General features: G+C 37.5%; 1 protein-coding gene and 1 pseudogene across 3 annotated transcripts in view; both read right to left on the bottom strand.

The window, feature by feature from the left end:
* Positions 1-20,788, bottom strand: part of ANKRD12 (ankyrin repeat domain 12) — a 122,106-nt gene extending 101,318 nt beyond the window's left edge. For 2 of the 3 annotated variants that reach the window (XM_039845854.1, XM_039845856.1), the window contains exon 1: positions 20,459-20,788. The gene's annotated coding sequence lies outside the window, so the exon portion shown is untranslated. Of the gene's footprint in view, positions 1-19,884; positions 20,016-20,458 lie in introns of those variants that run through there. The other variant, XM_039845855.1, reaches the window with a different exon arrangement.
* On the bottom strand, positions 373-4,312 carry LOC120588609 (60S ribosomal protein L9-like; annotated as a pseudogene).
* Positions 20,789-21,176: the final 388 nt, after the last annotated feature.

Here is a 21,176-nt window from a genome sequence, read left to right as displayed (position 1 = left end):
GTTGTTTTTTCCAATTCCTGAAATTGTTGATATGAATTGTTTTGGATCTGAGTTTTTTCAGAAGTACCATCCTGAATTCTCTGTCATTTAAGTTGCATATTTCTCTGTCTTTAAGCTTATTTTCTGGAAATTTTTCTCCTTCTTTCTGAGCTGGGTTGTCATCTTGGTTGTTCATGGTGTTTAATGGACTATTTCTCTGCCTGGGCATTAATGGAAGTGTATTCTGCTTCTTTTCCAGAATGAAGATTATTTATTATAAAACGGTTTCTCTTTAGCCTATTGCTAAGATAGCATTTTTCTTTTGGTTTCCAGTAGATGGTGTCTAAGCCTCTTCGATCCCTGCTTTATATAAAGTCTTAATAATGCCTTCTTTTTCTTATAAATATTCAATCATGCTAGCTACCCTAAGTCTCAGTCCCTGTCAATGTTAGTGACAGTTTTGTTAGCATTTGCTCAGATTCCCCTGGGGGTTCTGCAGTGTCAGGGCTTGGCGAATATTGGGGGAGGGGCCTTCCGGGTTGGGGGATGGGGACTGCAGCTCAGCCTCATGTTTTGTAACCACAGCTGGTAATAATCAACTGTTGCTTCTCTGCTGCCTCCAGTTCTCTTTTTACCTTGATCCCTGGGCCCTGCTGCTACGTGAAGCTCACAGCTTTCTCAGGCTTGGCTGTTAAGAGAACCTGCTGCAATATCTTCTCTCTCCCTCCTCCTGCAGGGAGCTATGGATGCCAGGGGCAGCTTCTTTGTTTCTCCCAGTCTACTGCCCAACTCCTATGGTAGCTATTATTCGCAGATCCCATGCTCAGACGTGTTTGTGTGCAGGTTGGGTGTTTTTGTTGAGTTTCAGATGTTTGGCTTATTGTTATTTCAAGGGGAGAGATCTGGGAACATCCCTCACTCCACCATGAGCTTTTAAAACTAAAAATCAGATGATACTGCTGCCCTGCTTAATTTCTGTATTGGTTTCCCATTGAATTTAGATTAGAATAAAGTCTAAACCTGGAACTAAACCATCTATACTATATGAAGAATTAATAGAATAGACACATGAAGAGTTTTTTAAAGTGTTTAAAATCCTCAAAGAGATAAGATTCATAATATGCAGTAGGACTAAACAGAGCCAAGAAAAAATACACAGTATGAAAGTATAATAGTTGAAATAAAGAACTCTACAGATTATATAAATAATAGAACAGATAAGCCTAAGAACGAATTAGTGACCTAGAAGATCAGGTAGAGGATATTTGCAGAAGGCATCAGAAAGGGATACAAAAATAAAGAGGAAAATACTTAAGAGATATGGAGAAGAAAACTTAGAAGTGACAGAATCATTATAATAAAATTCCCAGGAAGAGAAAAATGGAGAAAACAAAATATTTGAAAAAATACCCAATAATTTCCCAGAACTGAGGGAAGGTAAAAGATCTCAGATTAAAGTGTCTGGAATACATCCTGGCACACAGCAAACTCCCAATAAATAAGTATTCGCTGAATGAATATGACTCCAAGTGCCAAACAAGACAAAAAAAGAACTACGCCCAGACTCATTATAAAATGAAAAAGGTAAAGAAAAAAATCAAAATTTTTAGAGAGGAACTGCAGGTCACACGCACAGGAAAGGAAACCAAACTGACATTGGAACTTTCGAAAAGCAACGCCAGAGGCAAAAAAAAAAAAATGTAGTAATATTTTCAATATGTTAAAGAAAAAGAATTTCAAACCCAAAACCTTTAATCAAACTAAGCTATCACTTTAAAGTGAGGGTTAAATACTGCTATTTCAGGCATAATAAAGACCTTAGAATGTTTACATATAAACACCCTGTTTGAAAATTGCTTTTAAGTAGACACTCTAGAATTGAAATAAATCTATGAAGATACTATGTGATATATAGGAATAGGAATAAATAACCTAATAAAGTATATTTCACATAAAAAGAAAAATAATGGATGGATGTTTGAAGAACACCCCTGACAACCAAGAACTAAAATTCTACCTAACATGGCTGTTGGGAAATTGGGGAATCTGGAGTGGGACAGAGACTAAAGTGAGAAAGTGGTTTAAGTACTTGCCTCCTCTGAGGGAAGGCACACACACACACACACACACACACACACACACACATATTTAATAAACTGGAAAATGAATAGAAGTATAGTAAATAGAATATAAGTAATTTCCAAAATGTTATCACAATAAATGAAAATGGACTAAACCCATTAATCAAAATATAAGCATCTCTGAGGCTGGATAAAAATAAGATTCAGCAATATACTTGAAAAGAGACCACAAAAGGATACTAAAAAGGTTGAGAATAAAGGATAGGAAAAAGATATACCAAGAAATATAAATCTAGGTTGAAAGATGAACTTTTTTTTTTTGGCCCCATTCATGAATAATTAAGACTCTTCCTGGTCTGAACTCAGCTCTCTGCCATTGCTGGGCCTGTGGATTCCATTACTGCATTAAAGCTTACATACACATAAGGAGTATCTATTTTACTTTTAGAACAGGGCTTCAATTTCTGTTTTCTATTATGATTTTGAGTCATTTTTCCATTTCAGGCACCTGAAAATTCCTCCTTCTTGCTTTCAAGTTCAGCTATGTATTTAAAAAAAAAAATTTTTTTTTAATCTAGCATTTCCATGTATTTGAAAAATGGAGCTTCCCCAGTATGACATCTTGCCTAGAATCCCCAGAATATGCACTTTAGATTAAATACAACTGAAAACAAAGTCCAAGTTACTTAATTTCTTCACCTATGTTATGAAATGGTAAAGCTCAACTGTTAAGGCTGTAAGAGCCAAAGAGATAACTTAGCATAGTCTTTGGTACATATAAAATATTCAAACGCTGCCCTCTAAATTTACCAATTTTACATTCTACTTAAAGAAAGTAAAGACAGAACCGTAAGGATGGAATGAGAATTCCTAACATTTTCCCTATTTCGCTGTTCTAGGTCTCAATGGGCTGCAGCTGCTTTGGTAGTAAAAATGCTTCCTTTGAATTTGTTGCAAGAAAAAGAGCAACTAGTATATGACCATATCACAACAGAATTCAATGATCCTTAAGAATCACTGAGTTAGCAAAGGGACCATTACTTTCTCTGTGATTTTGCTGGGAACCTCAAGTGCAAATTTCTATTCTGACAACTACCACTTTTGGTTGACCTCCATCACTTCTCAATATTTGTTTCTTCTTAAAAGTAAAGTTAGGCTAAATCAATTGGAAGTATCCTATCTTTCTAAAATTCTGATTCCAGAATGAGAAGTTTAGAAAATTTTCACTCTGAATTCAATTTTTCTATGAATGCAAAAACTATAACTTAAATTATTAAACAATTATGACATCCTTATTACTGCTTTCCCCCACGCAAAAAAAGAGTAAACTATGAGAATAAAGAATAAACCAAGTATTTCCTACTTAAATGTCAAAGAACTTAAGTCCCTCAGACTTTAAGAGTGGTTTTAAAGGCCTCAAAATAAATGACCATGCTTCTGGGATATTAACTGGATACTCACCTCACCCCCATCTTAACTACTTAAACCATTCAAATGAGAATTCAGACTCTGAAAAGAGATTATTGTTTTTTTCCCCTTCCAAATCACTACAAAACTTTTATTGCCTCTTTAAAATATCACAAATAAGTTTGAGGAATCATTTGACATGGAGTTTCTGTAGCTGGGCAACTGACCTTATTCATCAACCTGCTGAACTGTTTATTTTTCAGAAACACAGATAACATCCAAAAATTATCTGATATCCTTGTTTTAACTGTTGTGGCTTGTTGAATCAAAGCAGCTGAATTTGATACAAGTTCAATGCCGTTTCCTTCAAAAATTAATTCATCTTTCCGTGCTTGGGATACTGAACAAGCAACATGTGACCACATCCAAATCCTGTGGACATATTTTTCACCCAAGAAATTTCGAATTTCGACAAGAAAACCATTCTCCTGAAGAATGACGTTAATGGGGAAATAAGTATACACAGGCCTCATCTCGTAACCAAAGCCCAGTGTAACACCCTCAATTGTGTTCTATACATGACTACGGATAGTGAGAACAGGAGACAGTTCCTTTCTATTTCTCCCCATTTGTCAACTCTGAAGCCTCTTCTTTTTCTTTCCAAGGAGACTGAGTTCTACATTGATGTGATTAAAGTCCCTCTGCTGGGTGCCTACGGGGCCCTTCACAGTAACTGAACATCTCTTCAAAGTGATATCCACATTTTCTGGAATGTCAACAGTCTGACTGCTGAAATGATCTTCATCTTTGCAGAAGATACAGCAAAGACAAGGATTGTGCTTTCTTTATCATAAATTCCCAAGTAAGCAATTGTTGATTTTCACCACAATGTTTTCTAGCAGCTACTCCGTAACATTTTCCCGTAAGAATATGATGGTTGTATTCCAGACCAAGAAATTATAAAATCACAAATTTAACCAATGGCATGCAAAAGATGAAGACAGGACTTCCGGTCAAGATGGCAGAGTAGGTAAACAATGTGCTTTGCCTCCTCTCACAACCACATCAAAATTACAACTAAACTACAGAACCATCATCATTGAGAATTACCTGAAATCAAGTTGAACAGAAGTCCTACAACTAGGGACACACAGAAGAGGCCACCTTGAGACTGGTAGGAGGGGCAGAGATGTGAAACAGTCTGGTCCCACACTCGCGTGAGGTAGTTGAGAATCAAGAGGGGTATCTTGGCTGCGGAGATCTCCCTGAGGGAGTGAAGGGTCCCAGCCACACACCGGGCTCCCAGTCCAGGGTTCCAGGGCCAGGAAGAGAAGTCCCCACCACCTCTGGCTGTGACAACCAGTGAACACTGTGGCTGAGTGAGACAGATGGCTACTGATGTCACAACCATTCCTCTTAAGGGGCCCATGCGAAGACTTATTCACTGAAAAACTCATTTGCTCTGAGTTCCAGCACTGGAGCATCAGCTTGAAAGGCGCCGAGAACAAAGGGGGAGGAACTGAGCTATCTGCCTTCAGGGAGAGGGCTAGAGGGGCAGCTTTCTCCAAGACAAGTGCTGGCAGAGGCCCTCATTCTTTTGTTGAGTCCCTTTCTCTGTGTACAGACACAGGTGGCCGCCATCAACATGGCTAACACTAGTCACCCCGCCCTGGCAATTCCCTGAGAATGCATCCCACCCAACTTGCAGGCCCCCCCAAGCCACGTGCAGTGGATTTTCCAAATAGCCTGTCTTGGCTCATGCTGTGGACTTTCCTAAAATCGCTCAAAGGTTCACAAAACCTAAACAAGCAGCATCTGGCCTTGGTATCCTCCATACCTCTTGCTGAGCAGCCTCAAGCCCAGTACTAGTGGTAGCTGACCTCAGTGTGGGGCTTGGACTATCGAGGCACATTCAAGCCCAGTACAGATGGCAGCCATGAAGATTGCTTCGTAGCTCATGCCAGGTAGCCCCTGCTTACATGGCTGGTAGCCAGCTTCAGTCTAAGCTAAAGCACCACCCAGGGCCACAGCTGAGGATGACATACCCAAAGGGCAGACTGGGCAGACCAGAGCCCCGTTAAAGCGAATCCTGCTCTCCAGAGTCAGTACCTGCACAACAGCTCCTCCTCTGTAGTCATGGCCAGTACTCATAACCAGTCATCCTAAAGGTCAAGGCCTCCCACTGGCGTGCAAAAAACAACCAAGGCTCAACTACAACAGAAGGGTATGTACGACCCACACAAAGAACATACCTGGAGCACCTGGCTCAGGTAATCAGGGAGTCTGCACCACTGGGCCCCAAAGGACACCTACTGTATAAGGCCATTCTACTAAGACTGGGAGACATAGCAGCCCTACCTAATACATAGAAACAAACATAGGAAGGCAGCCAAAATGGGGAGACAAACATGTTCCAAACATGTTCTGAAAAAACAGAACAAAGCTCCAGAAAAAGAAACAAACAAGATGGAGACAAGCAGTTTTCCAAATACAGAGTTTAAAACACTGATTATAAGAATGCTCAATGAAATTAGGGGAAGAGTAGATGAACTCAGTAAGAACTTTGATAGAAAACATAAAAAAGAACCAGTCACAAATGAAGAATACCTTAGGAGGAATCAACAGTAGATTAGATGAAGTAGAAGATCAAATCAGCGACTTAGAAGGTAACAGAAAACTCCTAATCAGAACCATGACAAGAAAAACTTAAAAAAAATAGAAATGAGGACAGTTTAAGGCAAGGGTCCCCAACCCCTGGGCACTGGTCCCTCAGGCCAAAAAGGGTGGCAACCACTGGTTTAAGGAATCTCTGGGACAATATCAAGTGTACCAATATTCACACCATAAGGATACCAGCAGGAGAAGAGAGAGAGCAAGGGAATGAAAACCTATTTCAAGAAATAATGACAGAAAATTTCCCTATCCTGGTGAAGGAAACAGACAAGCAAGATGAATCCAAACAGGCCCACACCAAAACATAATTAAAATGACAAAGGTTAAAGATAAAGAGAGAATCTTAAAAGCAAGAGAAAAGCAGTTAGTTACCTACAAGAGAGCTCCCATAAGACTATCAGATGATTTCTCAATAGAAACTTTGCAGAGCATAAGGGCCTCAAAAGGAAACATTCAAAGTGATGAAAAGCAAAGACTTACAACTAAGATTACTCTACCCAGCAAAGCTATCATTTAGAAGCGAAGGACAGATAAAGAACTTCCCAGACAAGCAAAAGCTAAAGAAGTTCATCACCATCAAGCCAGTATTACAGGAAATGTTGAAGGGACTTAAGAATAAAAAGAAAAAATAAAAATATGAATAATAAAATGGGAATAACTACATATCTATCAACAGTTACTTTAAATGTTAATGGATTAAATGCTCCAATCAAAAGAAAGTGTGGCCGGACCAGTGGAACAGAAGTGAGAGCCCAGAAGTAAACCCGTATTTATGTGGGCAGATAATTTTCAACAAAAAAGCCAAAAACATACAGTGGAGAAAGGAAAGCCTCTTCAATAAATGGTGCTGGGAAAACTGGAAGGCCACGTGCAAAAGAATGAAACTAGACTGTTGTCTATCACCACACACCAAAATTAACTCAAAATGGATCAAGGACCTGAATATAAGACCTGAAACAATAAATTGCATAGAAAAAAACATAGGAACTAAACTCAAGGACCTTGGACTTAAAGAGGATTTTATAAATTTGACTTCAAAGGCAAAGGAAGTAAAAGCAAAAAGAAAGGAATGAAACTACATCAAACTAAAAAGCTTCTGTACAGCAAATGAATCCATCAACAATGTAAAGAGACAACCATCCGAATGAGAAAATATATTTACAAGCAACGCCTCCGATAAGGGCCTAATAGCCAACATATACAAAGAACTCATACAACTCAATAACAGCAAAAAGGCAAACAATCCAATCAAAAAATGGGCAGAGGACCTGAACAGACACTTCTCCCTAAGGGATATACAAATAGCCAGCAAATATATGAAAAGATGCTCAACACTGCTAGCTATTAGGGAAATGCAAATCAAAACCACAGTGAGATACCATCTCACACCTGTTAGAATAGCTATCACCAACAGGACAAAAGTTGGAGTGGATATGGAGAAAAAGGAATCCTCATACACTACTGGTACAGCCACTATGGAAAACAGTATGGAGGTTCCTCAAAAAACTAAGAATTGATCTACCATATGATCCAGCAATTCCTCTACTGGGTATTTATCCCCAAAACTTTAAAACTCATATTCGAAAAGATATTTGCACTCCTATGTTCATAGCAACATTATTCACCGTGGCCAGGACATGGAAGCAACCGAAGTGTCCTACGACAGATGATTGGCTAAAGAATCTGTGGTACATATATACAATAGAATATTACTCGGCCATAAGAACAGATGAAATACTGCCATTTGTGACATGGATGGACCTCGAGATAATCATGCTAAGCAAAATAAGCCAGACAGAAAAATTTAAAACTCACATGATGTTAGGTTTATATATGTGGGATATAAATCTAAAAGCAACAAATGAACAGGAGAAACAGAGACTCATGGACATGGACTATAGACTAGTGGTTACCAGAGGTTAGGGGGTGGGAGAGGAGGGATGAGGTAGACAGGGTAAAGGGGTCACATATAGGGGGAAAGGAGGAGGGTGAAGTGTATAGAGGGGATCAAATGTATGGTAGCTGAAGGAAACTGGACTTTGGGTGGTAAACACACAACAGAATATACGGATGTCATATTACAATGTACACCTGAAAATTATATAATTGTATTAACCAATGTTACCCCAATAAACTTAATAAAAAAATAATAAAGTAAAATAAAATAAAAAAGAAAGTGTGGCTGTATGGATAAGAAAACAAAACTCTTACATATGCTGCCTACAAGAGACCCATACTGCAGATAAACACAGACTGAAAATAAAGGGATGAAAAAAGATGTTTCCTGAAAATGAAAACAAACAAAATGAAAAAGCTGGGGTAGCATTACTTATACCAGACAAAGTAGATTTTAAAGCAAAGGCTATAAAAAGAGACAGAGAAGGACCCAGTTGTCTTATTTCTAGGTATTTATCCAAAGAAACCCAAAACTACTTGGGTTTCACTCCGTATGTTCATTGTAGCATTATTTACAATAGTCAAGATATGGAAGCTACCTGTGTGTCCATCAATGGATGAACAGATAAAGAAGAGGTGGTACATATGTACAATGGAATACTACTCAGGCATGAAAAAAAGAATGGAATTTTGCTACCTCAACAACATGGATAGACCCAGAGGGTATTGTGCTAAGTGGAGTAAATCAGAGAAAGACAAATGCTATATGATTTCACTTACGTGTGGAATGTAAGGAACAAAATGAACAAATAAAACAAACTCATAGATATAGAGAACAATTTGAGGGTTGCCAAGATGGGAGGGGGTTTGGGGGTTGATGAATAAGCATAAGATAGCATAAAGAATATAGTTAATAATATAATCACAATGTATGATGTCAAATGGGTACTATTTATCAGGGTGATCATTTTTAAGTAATATAAATGTTTAATCACTATGTTGTACACCTGAAACTAATGTAACATCGTATGCCAACTGTAATTTAAAAATAAATTAAAAAACAAAAGATGAAGACAAACATCTGCATCCTTTAAAATAAACTATTCTCAACAATGTCCTTAAAACAATGTTCTTAAAAGTCCTTAAGGGATGTTTATGGTTTATATTATACAGTTATATTTTAACGTTTATAATAAATACATATTATTTGTATAAACTTCAAATAAAAATTTTAAATAAAATAGATTGACTTCCACTTAGTTTGCTATGGAGGACTACAGCATTCTGGGTAGAATCCATGAAGAAAGAGGAATACTAAGACAGCAGATGAGAGACAGCTTCAGACAAAGGTAGAGCTAAAGCGGTAAAAGGTATTTTTACGTGTTTTATGTTTTCTTATCTAGCAACCAAAATAGGAAAGGAAGCAAAAAAATTCAGGACAGAAGCTCAATCCAATAAAAGCAGGCTGTACTTTGGGTTGGTGTTGCTAAATATTACATCTTTTAGGGACCTGAGAATGGCAGATAATTCAGACTCTATGCAGTACATTATAAGTGGTCAACTTGGTTCTATGTGGGTGTATCACCTTCAAAATTCCACAAAGGTAAACCTATGGTATAGAGAAATATTTAGATAAAGAAATATTTGCTTAAAATATAAACAAGATCTACTATTCCAAGCCAAGTCTCAAGCAAAATATATTAGGAGGAATTTAGTAAAGTAAAATATGTACTAGAACACCTGGGTTCTTGTAACTCTTTCTAGTAAATTCTTTAGGTTTCAGTTTCCTTTGTTTTGAAGTGAGATCCATTCCTGCTCTAAAATTCTACAATTCTTTATCTCTCCCTCTCTGTCCTCCATATAGATATATCATGAAATAAGCACTGGCCTAGAAGAACTAATTCTCTTAACTTCAAGAAAACCAATCAAATGTTTGATGTTAAATTATTTAACTATGGGTAGTTCCTCTAGCTGTCATAGCCCAGTTTGCTCACGCAATTATTGAATCATTTAACATTTACTAAACATCTATAAGCCAAACAAGAGAAATAAAGATGAACAAGACACAATTCTAGCTTAATGGGAATTTACAGTTTTTAAGGGGCAAAAGGCAAGTAAATTACTAGATGATATAAAAAATGCTACAGAAGTATAACAGTACTAACACAAAGGGATCACAGCTCGGGTACTGTATATAGGGGTATGGGTGGGGAATTTCAAGAAGAGGTTACCACTGAAATAAGAGTCTTATGGATGACTATGATGCAGGTAGGTATGAATGGGGCTGCAGAAAAAGAAGGATAAGCCTGAGCACAGATGTGAACACACATGCTCCACAAGAAAGCAGGCCACACTGATGAGATAGCAAAAACTGAAAAACAGTGGGGTAGAAAATGAGCCTAAGACAATAGGAAGGGGTCACATCATGAAGCACCTTGTCATGGGTTGTTTGATCTTCATGACAAAAAGCAATTTAAGGCTTTAAAAAAGGTAGTGACATAGAGTAGAAAGGTGCTGTGGGTGAAACTCTGAAAGACAGACTAAAAAGGAATTATATGAGAGACAAGAAGGCCACTTAAAGTATAGTGACCAGATTGTGAGGTGGGGAGAAATAGTAAACAGGAACAAGGAGGCTAGAATGACACCCAAGTTTCCTACTCTAGCAACAAGAAGTAAAAATGCTTTAAAAATAATTTAGAATAAGCATTAGCATTTGTTTGTTGTATTTATCTTCTGAGAGTAATTTATCTTCTTATAGTAATAACTAAACAATATCTCAAATTAAAAAAAATTCTCATTACTTCATTAATGTTTACAAAAGAGATTAGTGGTAAAAAGATTTTTTTGACATTGTCAAACACTGGACCATAAAGGACCACATTCTAATAATACATTTAGAGTCTTTAAAGGAAAGTAACACAGGCACTTGTATTTACAATGATTGATTTGCCCTAGGTATTTTACATATAAATGTATAACTATACATCTATATCTACATGTATTTCCAGAATTGTTAAAGTGGATAGATAAAATATTCATCTGCAATTGCAAGAGTTGGCATAAATGACTTTTAAGGTTCTAAGATTATAAAATGAGTTGCTGAGTTTACTGACCTCTTTCTAGCTCTATAGGGTTCTAAACTGTGCAACTTCCAGAGACCAGTAGAGGGCTGCAACAGCTGGGAGAAAATGGTTAGGCAGCTTTACTTGCTTCTCTGGCACTGTGAGCTGAAAAAATTAACAATGCTGAAAGTAGAAACCTAAGAGCCACTCCATATGCACTTTCACTGTCAACAGATTCTAGAAGGGGTCAGGAATAATCCATTAAATCCTGAAAACTAGAAACACCCCATAATTAAGCATTTTGCTACCAACAACTTTCTCTTCTTTCAAATGGAGGCCAAATAAAAATCTCACTAACATGGGGTAATTAGGATAAAAAAAAAAAAAAAAAAAAAAAAGGTCAGTCAAAATTAGTTAGCATTTCTCCACCTCCATTCAGACTTATTGCTCCACACTGCTGCTACCAGACCAATCTTCCTAAAACGATTATTTCATTAGGTTACACTCACATCTACTTTATCCTCTTCTGCACATATGAAGCACTGACATTTAAATTTCCTTTGCCTAGATTTTAAGGTAGATTTCTATCTCTTGTATACAATCTTATCTTCAACTCCCCTAGTCAGATCTCTCTTACTGTCATAGACAAAATACAACAGAGTTAAAATGCAAAAGGTCACTGAGGTGAACGTTGGAGAAAAAAACAAATTTACACATGTCTAGAGAAAGGGAAAAAGCCACTGTTGGAAAAGTTTATGTGAAGAGGGAGATAGGAATTCCCCTAGGGGGAGTAAGGAAATTGATCAAAGGAAAGGGACACACGGAGCTTCAATTAAATTTGTAATGTTTAATTCTTAAACTGGTGACCAGTGCCCAGGTGCTCATTTGCTATTTTCTGTATCTTTAAATTATTTACATATTTCAAAATAAAAAGGTTTTGGTATTGTAATTTTGCCCCTCAAAAGACAAGCAGCTGATCTTTGCAACATATCACATCTCCGGTTCCATTCTAAGTACTACTCACAGTTTAATCCAAAATAATGTCCTCACTCATTTTTAGTGCTTTTCTTTAACAAAAATGACCGGCATATACTTTAGGCTTAAATGAAAGGACTTTTAATTGCTTAGATAATCGGGTGCAGTTTTAACAGTGGCATATAAAAAATATAAGAGATTTGGGATAAAGGTCACAACATAAAATAACCAGAATAGTTCCATAATCAGTGCTTCTGCAATATAAGCCCGTGATCCTGAAAATCATCTTTATACCCAAACTCTTTATACCCATTTCAGGGGCTGAAAACAGTCCCAATAAGAGTGCAATGCTAAAGGATTTATTATTTCTAATCTGCATACCATACCATTACCACCCTGACCCAACAATAGTGTAGGTTATAACTCGGCTTCAATTATAGCCAAAACTCTAGCTTCCATATGACTTCCAACACCAGAGTTGGGCTGTTTGGGCCTTATTTTAGTCCTTTCTGCTACCTCACTTTTTCTGTATCCCGTTCATTTTCCAACACAAACCTACTTACTATAGTATGCACAAGAATTCAGTATAACTGCATATTTCAGGGCATTTAAAAGAAAACATACTCTAAACTGGCTGAAGGTAGTAAGCAGTATGTATTCTTGTTAGCTTTCTGACTACAGCAATTTAGAATTATAAACTGCCAAAGTATGCTGAGGAGAATGAGGAGATAATATGGTAATGAAGGGCCATCGCAGTCTAAATACACTGTATTCTAATAGCTGTAAGAAAGTAACAAGGATTGGTACCGTGAAAACTCCAACCCCAAAGGGAAAGAATACCTGGGTTATTTGCCTGACGAATCTGAAAAATAAAAAGTTAAAATAAAATGTAGTAATAAGATCCAGTGCTGTGATTAAATAAACTGGTATTTTGTGATACATCTATAGTTAAAAATAAAAAAATAAAACATTTCCTAACATATAACCACACAAATGTTATGAATTGGAAAAAAGGGGCAAATCCTACTTATGATACCAATATTAAATATCTATTAAAGGAAATATAACAAATGCCAAAAAAAATAAGTTTAGGACTATTTAAGAATGAAATAGTTCTACATCAAAAATTGAACTTAAATGTCAAGTCGGTCTTTTTTGTACAGATCTGTTTCAGAGCCTGAAAGTCATAGGTCCACATATTCACTAAAGAATTTGCAATATAACTTCAAAATGTTTATATGACCTCTCCCTAATAATGGATCCTTATTTTAAGTAATTATTTCTTTCTGCTAATCAGCAGTCTCCAACCTATTTGGCACCAGGGACCAGTCCTCCAATGAAAATCTAATGCCTGATGATCTTAGGTGGAGCTGAGGCAGTGATGCTACCAGTATGGGTCAGTTGCCTGGGAGTTGGGGAGGGACCCCAGTGTTAAATTTTAAGTTCCACACAGCAGAGAAGAATGTGCTTCGTCAGATAAGTGTTTAGCATTGGGACTCAAAACCTTAAAACTTAAGAATATTTCCAATAATCTCCTTGCCTATTTGAATTCCATACTTCTAGAATCATTTAAAAAAAAAAATCAGTATTAAAGCATTCCCCATTTTAGAAATTCATTTTTATTAAGCCCCTTATTCTAGTAATTATAGCCTTTCTCATCTGCCACCCATCTTTTCTCCCTTAGTCTCATTTCATCCTCTTATGCTAGCCAAACTATTCTCCTGTCATTGACAGTCTCAGTCATTCAATAAATACACACTGACCTTTAACAGTGTGATGGAACTGGGGGTGCAATAGTGAACAAGACAGACATGGTCCATGTCCTTGCAGAGCATACCACGTTCCCTTCTACACTAACTAGAAATGTGAATGATTAAAGAACATTGTCCTCCTGTTTCTGTCACATGTCTACGTTTTGTGTGTAAACGCCTAAAACGACAAAGACTATATAATATTGTCTTTGCTTATATCTTCCCAAACACATCAAAAATACTAAATGGAGTGCTGTTCAAAGAAGCATTTATTTAAAACTTGTTAACTAATCACCCAGTGTTTAAGACCTTTTTTATTATTAGCCATAATATTGTTTACTGTGGTAAAACTTAAAAATTCAGAAGTAAAAAAAAATCCCAGTTACTTTCAAATTCAATATCCAGAGATAACCCATCACGTTAGACCAAATGATTCAAAAGTGCTCACTCCTTGTAAAAATCCATAATCTATAATACAAAATAATTCTTTTGCCCCAAAAGGCTCAAAATTAATCTATCATTTTATTCTGCTCTTTTCTCTTAATACCATTAACTTCTTTAAAGGTATAGTTTTATAAGTAAACAATACAATCATTGATTTAAATTGAATTACATCTGTAAAATGGGAATAAGAAAAACTCACAAGGTCATCCTGTGAGGTTACTTTCTACAGAACCACTTTTTTGTCCACATTAAAAAAAAATATATCCATAAGGGGAGGTTGGAAAATTATTAACCTTTTTATTATGTAGTTTTAATTTTAACAATAAGCATATATTAAAAATTGTAATTTACAAACCCTTATAAAAATGTGTTAAAAATTGTTAAAATTCTTGATTGCCACTCCTAGAAATTTAAGAGAAAATAACAGCCAAAGAATATGAAGTGTCAATTCACAGAATGCAAATGATTTTCCCTTGTATTAGCTAATGATCCAAACTCCTATAGCTAAAATCAAATAACATTCACATGAAAATTAAAGATAAAAGCCTTAAAATGTAAATTTAATAACAGAAATTTATACTGTTAACCAAGAGATAAGTATGGATTTATTTTTACTTGGTGTTTGCAAAAGCAAGAGGGTACTGGTGCCTGAAAGGAGGAGGAGGAGCCACAAAAGGGGAAAAAGGACAAAAGAAAGGAAGAATGAGTAATCCAATTTGCTGTCAAACATTCCTATTTACTTTAACATGAGGATAAACAGAAACTTGGTAAAGAAGTATTTTCTTTGTCCTGTTCAGCTGCAGCTTAAAGAGAACACTCATCTTCATTCTTGGTATGTTTTTATGAATCCTGGAAGACAATTTCTGAAGGGTGAATAACCACTATTGGGTGATCACCTCCACTATAAATCTATGAATGAACTGGGTTGATCTTTAGAAAAAAATTCTCTCAAAATAATACTTATATTTATATAACACTTAACAAATTTCCAGTTCTTGAGTAATACTATCTATAGTTGGATATACCAGTGACAACTTTTTGAAGTATTTTCGTAACAAGATATGTAAGATATCTACTCTTATATATTAAAATAACATATGAAAGTATCTAACAGTACCGATAGTACAGAAGCTCAATAAAATTTCTTTTCCTTGATTGCTAAGTAACTTCCAAATAGCCAATATTAAATTCTGGTAACAAGGATTTAGTTTAATTTAGAGGTTGTAGGACTACAGTATAGAACTTCAAAATACAAGCCAAGGCTTTATTCCTGGTTGTATTATCTTTGTGCAAATGAAGGGAGAAAATGTGTAAAAGTTTAATTTTCTCATGTGTCTTTACATCATTAACCATCACCACTAATTAGTAAAGTGGTATAATGAATGCTTTTAGTGTTTACTTTTACTCTTCTTAAGTTTCAGAAACGGTAGAAAGAATAAAAAAAAAGCAAGATACAATGTGACTTTGGTGGAAGAGAATAAAAGCACCTATGTTTCTTTCTTCTTCCTTCAGGTTTCCTAATGCTTCTTTCATTAGTGAATTTCAACGGAATCTAGCATTACTTCAGAGGATTTTAACCTGGATCCTATCCATGGTTCAATATCACCAGATAAGCAAATATTTTGCTGGACTTACAGAGTAGTTGTGAAATTCAAAAGAGGATTTAAAGTGTTTCATGAACTACAAAGCACCATAATTTTTAACATACTATTATCTTATCCTGAGTTAATATAGCTATTTCCAGGAAGAGAGAGCTACACATGCACCTTTTTTTTTCTATTAGAAATCAGAATGCCGAAATAATTTCCTATGTAGGAAGAACAATCCAAAATCTGAGAAGCTATAGGGCTCTCTCACAACTCTTTCAAGCAATAAGGTAGTTTAAAATATGACATTTATCACTAGTATTTGTGATATTTTCCCCACTTATGGTCCAAATACAAACCAATAACCAGAAAATTAACTACATATTTTGAAACAATTTTAAGGTATCTAATAAACAAATGTTAAAGAAACTGTTCAAAGAGGACAAAATTTTTAAATACAAAAGGGGGTGGGGGAAGATTTCCACCCTATAACTTGTGGCTTCATAATTTAACTCTTCTACTTATCTCAATTTGGAAGTATTTCTATGTTTAAACTTAATTTTCTAAGAACTTAAGTTTGACTTTGAATTTCTTAAAATTTTAGAAATTCTCACTCATCCAAAAACCTAGTCTGAGAAGCTGTTTTCTAACCTGGGCAAACTCAAATTTATTATTGCTACATTTCTTTATAAAAGTCTTAAATGAGTTTGGTTAGTTTTTTTTCCCATTCTGATTAAAGTATGTTTCTTTAGGACAATGACATCAATATCAAGGTGGAGTTTGTTAGAACAGCCTCTTGTAATAGTACCCTTTAGTCTTTCTGTAGCTGTTGAGTGTAATTTCTTTCTGACAACTAACATAAAAAAACTCTACTACATCAGCATCTCATAGAAAGGCCTGCTGGCCTATCTTCCACAATTGTCATTAAGGTATTTACTTTTTTTTTTTTTAACCAACACAGTAGAAAGTAGAATAGCAGGGCCCCAAACGTTTCACAAAGTCTAAAATTTAAGAAACACTGCTTTAAACTTTTCAAAGTCAGCTAAAACTTGTGATTAAAGTCACAACACAGAGAAGTGGTTAAGAAGGGGGACAATAGTCTATCCACTTTTTAAGTCTGTGAATACCTACACATCACATAACTTTTCAGAGTCTCATTTTCCTCAGCTATATTTAACAAAGTATCTGCCATTAAAACATAGTATCTGTTTTACAGTTATTATAGAAATTATCAGAAATGTTTCACTTAAAATTTTGAACATAGATACCTGCATATTTCAAGTGCTTGGTCAAATGTTTACCATAAATTTTAGCTTCAAAGTTACAAATAATATATATAATACTACAATATTGACATATTGGTTTCCAGTATTATCAATTAAAGCACTCGAAGGTCCTTAAAAAGTCAATAAACAAAAACTTTGTCTTAACATTTCTATATATTTTAGACCTATAAGATAACCTTAACATGAACTAGTCAAAGCTGAGTTTATAAAGGAAAATTCTCTCCTGTTATTGCCACATCAGAAAACTAGCAACAGACAAATTAACATTACAACTAAGATACTTTCACTATTACTTTTAAAACCCCACTGTTAAACATATTATGCATGCATGAGTGTATAGGAGAATGTTTTCAAATGTTATATGAAGAAACTTCATATTCTCCAGAGGAAGTCAGGCTGTAACAACTGCAATTTTTAAAATGTTCTTAAGAGGCTTTACTAAGATTAGAACTAAGTGGGGATCAGAAAATATATCTACAGGGAGTTGTAATCTGTAAAACAGCAGGTGCTGGAAACAATAAAGCTAAGGCTAAGCAAAAACCAGAGGATCTTGACACTTTGGTTACACAGTAAGAACAGTAATTTAAAAATAATATCACCACTTTTTATATGTATAAAAGTTTACATTGTACCATGAGCTGTCAATATGTAATCACATTTGTTTCATCCAACAACCGTATAAATTATGTAGGGAAATTATATTTTGTAGATTAAGAAAGCAAAGTTCTGAAAGTTAATGAGATTTGTCAAAACCCAGTTAAGAAGTGACAAATCAAGAATTTAAACCTAGGCCTCCTTACTTATATTTCAATGTTCTTTCCACTATTCCATAAAGCTAATTCTTAAATAGGCATACTGGCCTCTTCACAGAAAGAAATTTCTAACCCCAAACAACAAACTGTTTTAACTAGTTATGCTGACTTCATTAAGTCATCTCATCTCAGAGGCCTTTATTTTTCTCATCTGCAAAATAAGGGAAACGGACTAGAAGATTTGAGGTCCTTTCCAATTCTAATGATAAAAGTCCAAGACTACTCATTATACAGTGAGGCAATTTACAATTACACATTGATGTTAGTTTTAGCAACATATTCCAAATCAGAAAATAGTATCAATAGCTCTTAAGTAACCTATTACAATTGTTGGACAAATTCTTCTTGCCTATGTAATAGACGCTGCTTTAGTATCAAGTTTACATACAGAAAGCAGTCTCAACTTCTTATGGACTATGATGGAAATAATCTCACTTATATATCTCTCTTTAGACTGAAATGACGCTTTTAAAGTGTAAGAATGGTTTAAAGAAAATTTAACGGCTAGTCAACTAATACCAAGAAACAATATGTTAACTATTATTCTTATTCTTTAGAATAAAAGCCTCTTCTCTGATTGAATGTTTTCCAAATATCTCTGACTACCATTTCTCCAATCTACCTCAGAAAAATATCACATTTTCAATCACTCCTATATATATACATGTAAAGTAACATATAACCTTTTTGATAAAAAAAAAAAAGAAGTCTTCCTTTTAAATTCATTCCACTGGTTGGACAAGCATCTCCAAAAAAAAAAAAAATCAAGCCCCTTGCTATTAAAGAACTAAAAGCAGAGATGGCACAACATAGTCACCTAAGTTCTTTCCTTTATCTGAATATTTTTGTTCTCTCTACTCTTCCTCAAATACTTTTCATGGAATACACACCCAGATATTTCCACTTTCCCAGCTCTGCTTGTTCATAAAACCATTCTAAGAACCATGAAACTATAGAGATTAAAAACATTAAAAGCATTCTGCTTTTTACTCGTTTCCTTCCATGAATACTAATTAACACTCATATTTTACTTCATTTTTACACCTTGCCCGTCCCTAAAATAGAACACATATCCTGAAATAGTTAAGCTTGACCTTAGTCAAGGCGTCTGCAGACCTTTGGAAATTTAGTTAGTGATTGTGTCAACTACAAAAGATCTTTTAGGAAAACCTTTCTCCTCCTTCCTATAATCTCCTGGGGAAACATTTCAAGCCTTTAAATGTTTTTGCTTTTAGCCCAAATAAAAGACTTTTCCCAACAACATGATCAGTTAATATAATGACTTGATCTTAAACAGTCGACACTATCTCATTTTGTTTTTAAGCCACTTGGCACCAATAGAGCATATGTTCTGCCAGTTCTGAGCTAATCTCCAGGAAAGCCTTTGTATAATGACTGAAGAAACTGAAACAGATCAGTACCCAAGATTTTTAAGTCTACTTGACCATATGTTTTTAATAAACAGTCAATTTAAAAATAGCTCCTTTACTAGTTCACCTTCCTTTATAATTTACCTATACCCCTTTAAAAAAAAAAATGAATATATGACTGAGAACACAGGTTCATTTCAACTTCAAGATTACAGAGAGTAATTCCAAAGCCTTACATGCAGATCTCTGGACTTGCAACCCATTTCACTCACGTTCGCAATTTAGCCGTGGCTGTCCAGTGGAAATAACCTCGACTACACTGCTTCAAATGTTTCCTACGGTTTCTACTGGTGCAACAGTACTAACTTCCCATCCTTAATCTGTTTCTTACTGCTATTCTTAAAACAGCTGTCAGCTGGGTTTCGGTAACCTCTTTGTACAACCGTTTATTCAACGCTTTGGGATCCTCAAGCATGCGTCACACCATATTACCACTCAAAATAAGATCTAAGAACCTGACGTGCTCCAGGGGTCTATTAACATCATTCGAATGGGCACTCACAGAACGAAAAAGAGAACCGATTTCCTAATGCGGCAAGGACAGATTACACTGGCAGTCAAGACAGAACTGCAGCGTGGCGGCTCTTCTTCCCCCTGACTGTTAAAGCGGCAATTTCCCTGCTCCCTTTTATTCACCTTCCCCTGGGACCTCCGATGCTGCCCCCGGAAGGGGCCGTGGCGGTCTCCCGCGGGCGGACCCGCGCGCGAGGCGGCCTGGGCGCGCCCCCACTGCCGCCCCGCCCCGCCGGTCCGGCCGCAAGCCGGCGGCGCCCTCTCGGGCCGCGCACACTCGCACGCACACGCTCCTCCCGGCCCCGCCATGTTCCGGGAGGCGGCGGCAGGCCAACCCGGGAGCGGGCAGCGGCGGCGGGGAGTGACCCGCTGAGCCCGGCGCCCCCAGCCCGCTAGCAGTTGCCAGCTGCGCGCGGTGACTCCTCCGGACTCCTGGAGGGGCGGCGGCAGGCGCGGCGGACCCGCGCTGGGGCTACTAACGGCCTGTCATCGTGAGCCCCGCGGCGCTGCGGGCGGGCCTGGACAGGCAGAGCGGAAAGGAGTGAGCAAGGCGCGTCCCCTACCTTGCTCTGGAGAGGGGGAACGGGAGCAGCGCAGAACTGAGGGGTCTCCTCCCAGGCGCCGGGGACGGGGCTCGAAACCGCGCCCCTCCTTCCTTCTTGCCTGTCGCCACGCCCCCCTCGCCCTCACGGACCCGAGGCACTGTCGACACAGGAGGCTTTAGGCCCTGAACGAGTGCCTCGGCGTTGCCGGTGCTGTCGTTGTCTTCGTCACTGCTGCAACCGCCACTAACGCCGCCGAAGCCGGGCTTGAAAACATCTCCGGTCTCGGTCCGTCTCTCACCACAGCCTCCTCGCTCCTAGGGCAGCGCCGCCCGGCGATTGGCTGCGGCGCGGGCACGTGATTCCGCGGGCACGGGACGAGCGGCGTGACTGTCCCGCCCCCGGCTCTCGCCCGCCCCTTCCGTCGGCCCTCCCCACTACCCCGCCTCTCCCAGCTGTACGGAGAAGCTTCCCGAGCCGCGGGGCGGGGGGAGTCGGAACGTACCAAGTGGGAGGCGGGGGTGGTACAGGCCGGACTCCGCCCAGCGTGCTCGTTCTCTTCCCACCCCACCCGGTTGTCGCCACTTCCACCCCGCCGTCACCAGCCCTAGAAAAGAAGGGGAATCAAAGGTTGAGTAAGAAAGCAGCGCGGGAGCTGCAGTAGGTTTTTGTGGCGACCATGGCAATGAATGGAACTGGAAACTTCTGGAAATGGCGGTGGCGGCGACGAAAATAGACT

Source organism: Pteropus medius, unplaced genomic scaffold (genome assembly GCF_902729225.1).
Source record: "Pteropus medius unplaced genomic scaffold, Ma_sr-lr_union100, whole genome shotgun sequence".
Classification (NCBI taxonomy): domain Eukaryota; kingdom Metazoa; phylum Chordata; class Mammalia; order Chiroptera; family Pteropodidae; genus Pteropus; species Pteropus medius.
The sequence above is the reverse complement of the archived record's forward strand: the minus strand, read 5'-3'. Positions and strand labels throughout refer to the sequence as shown.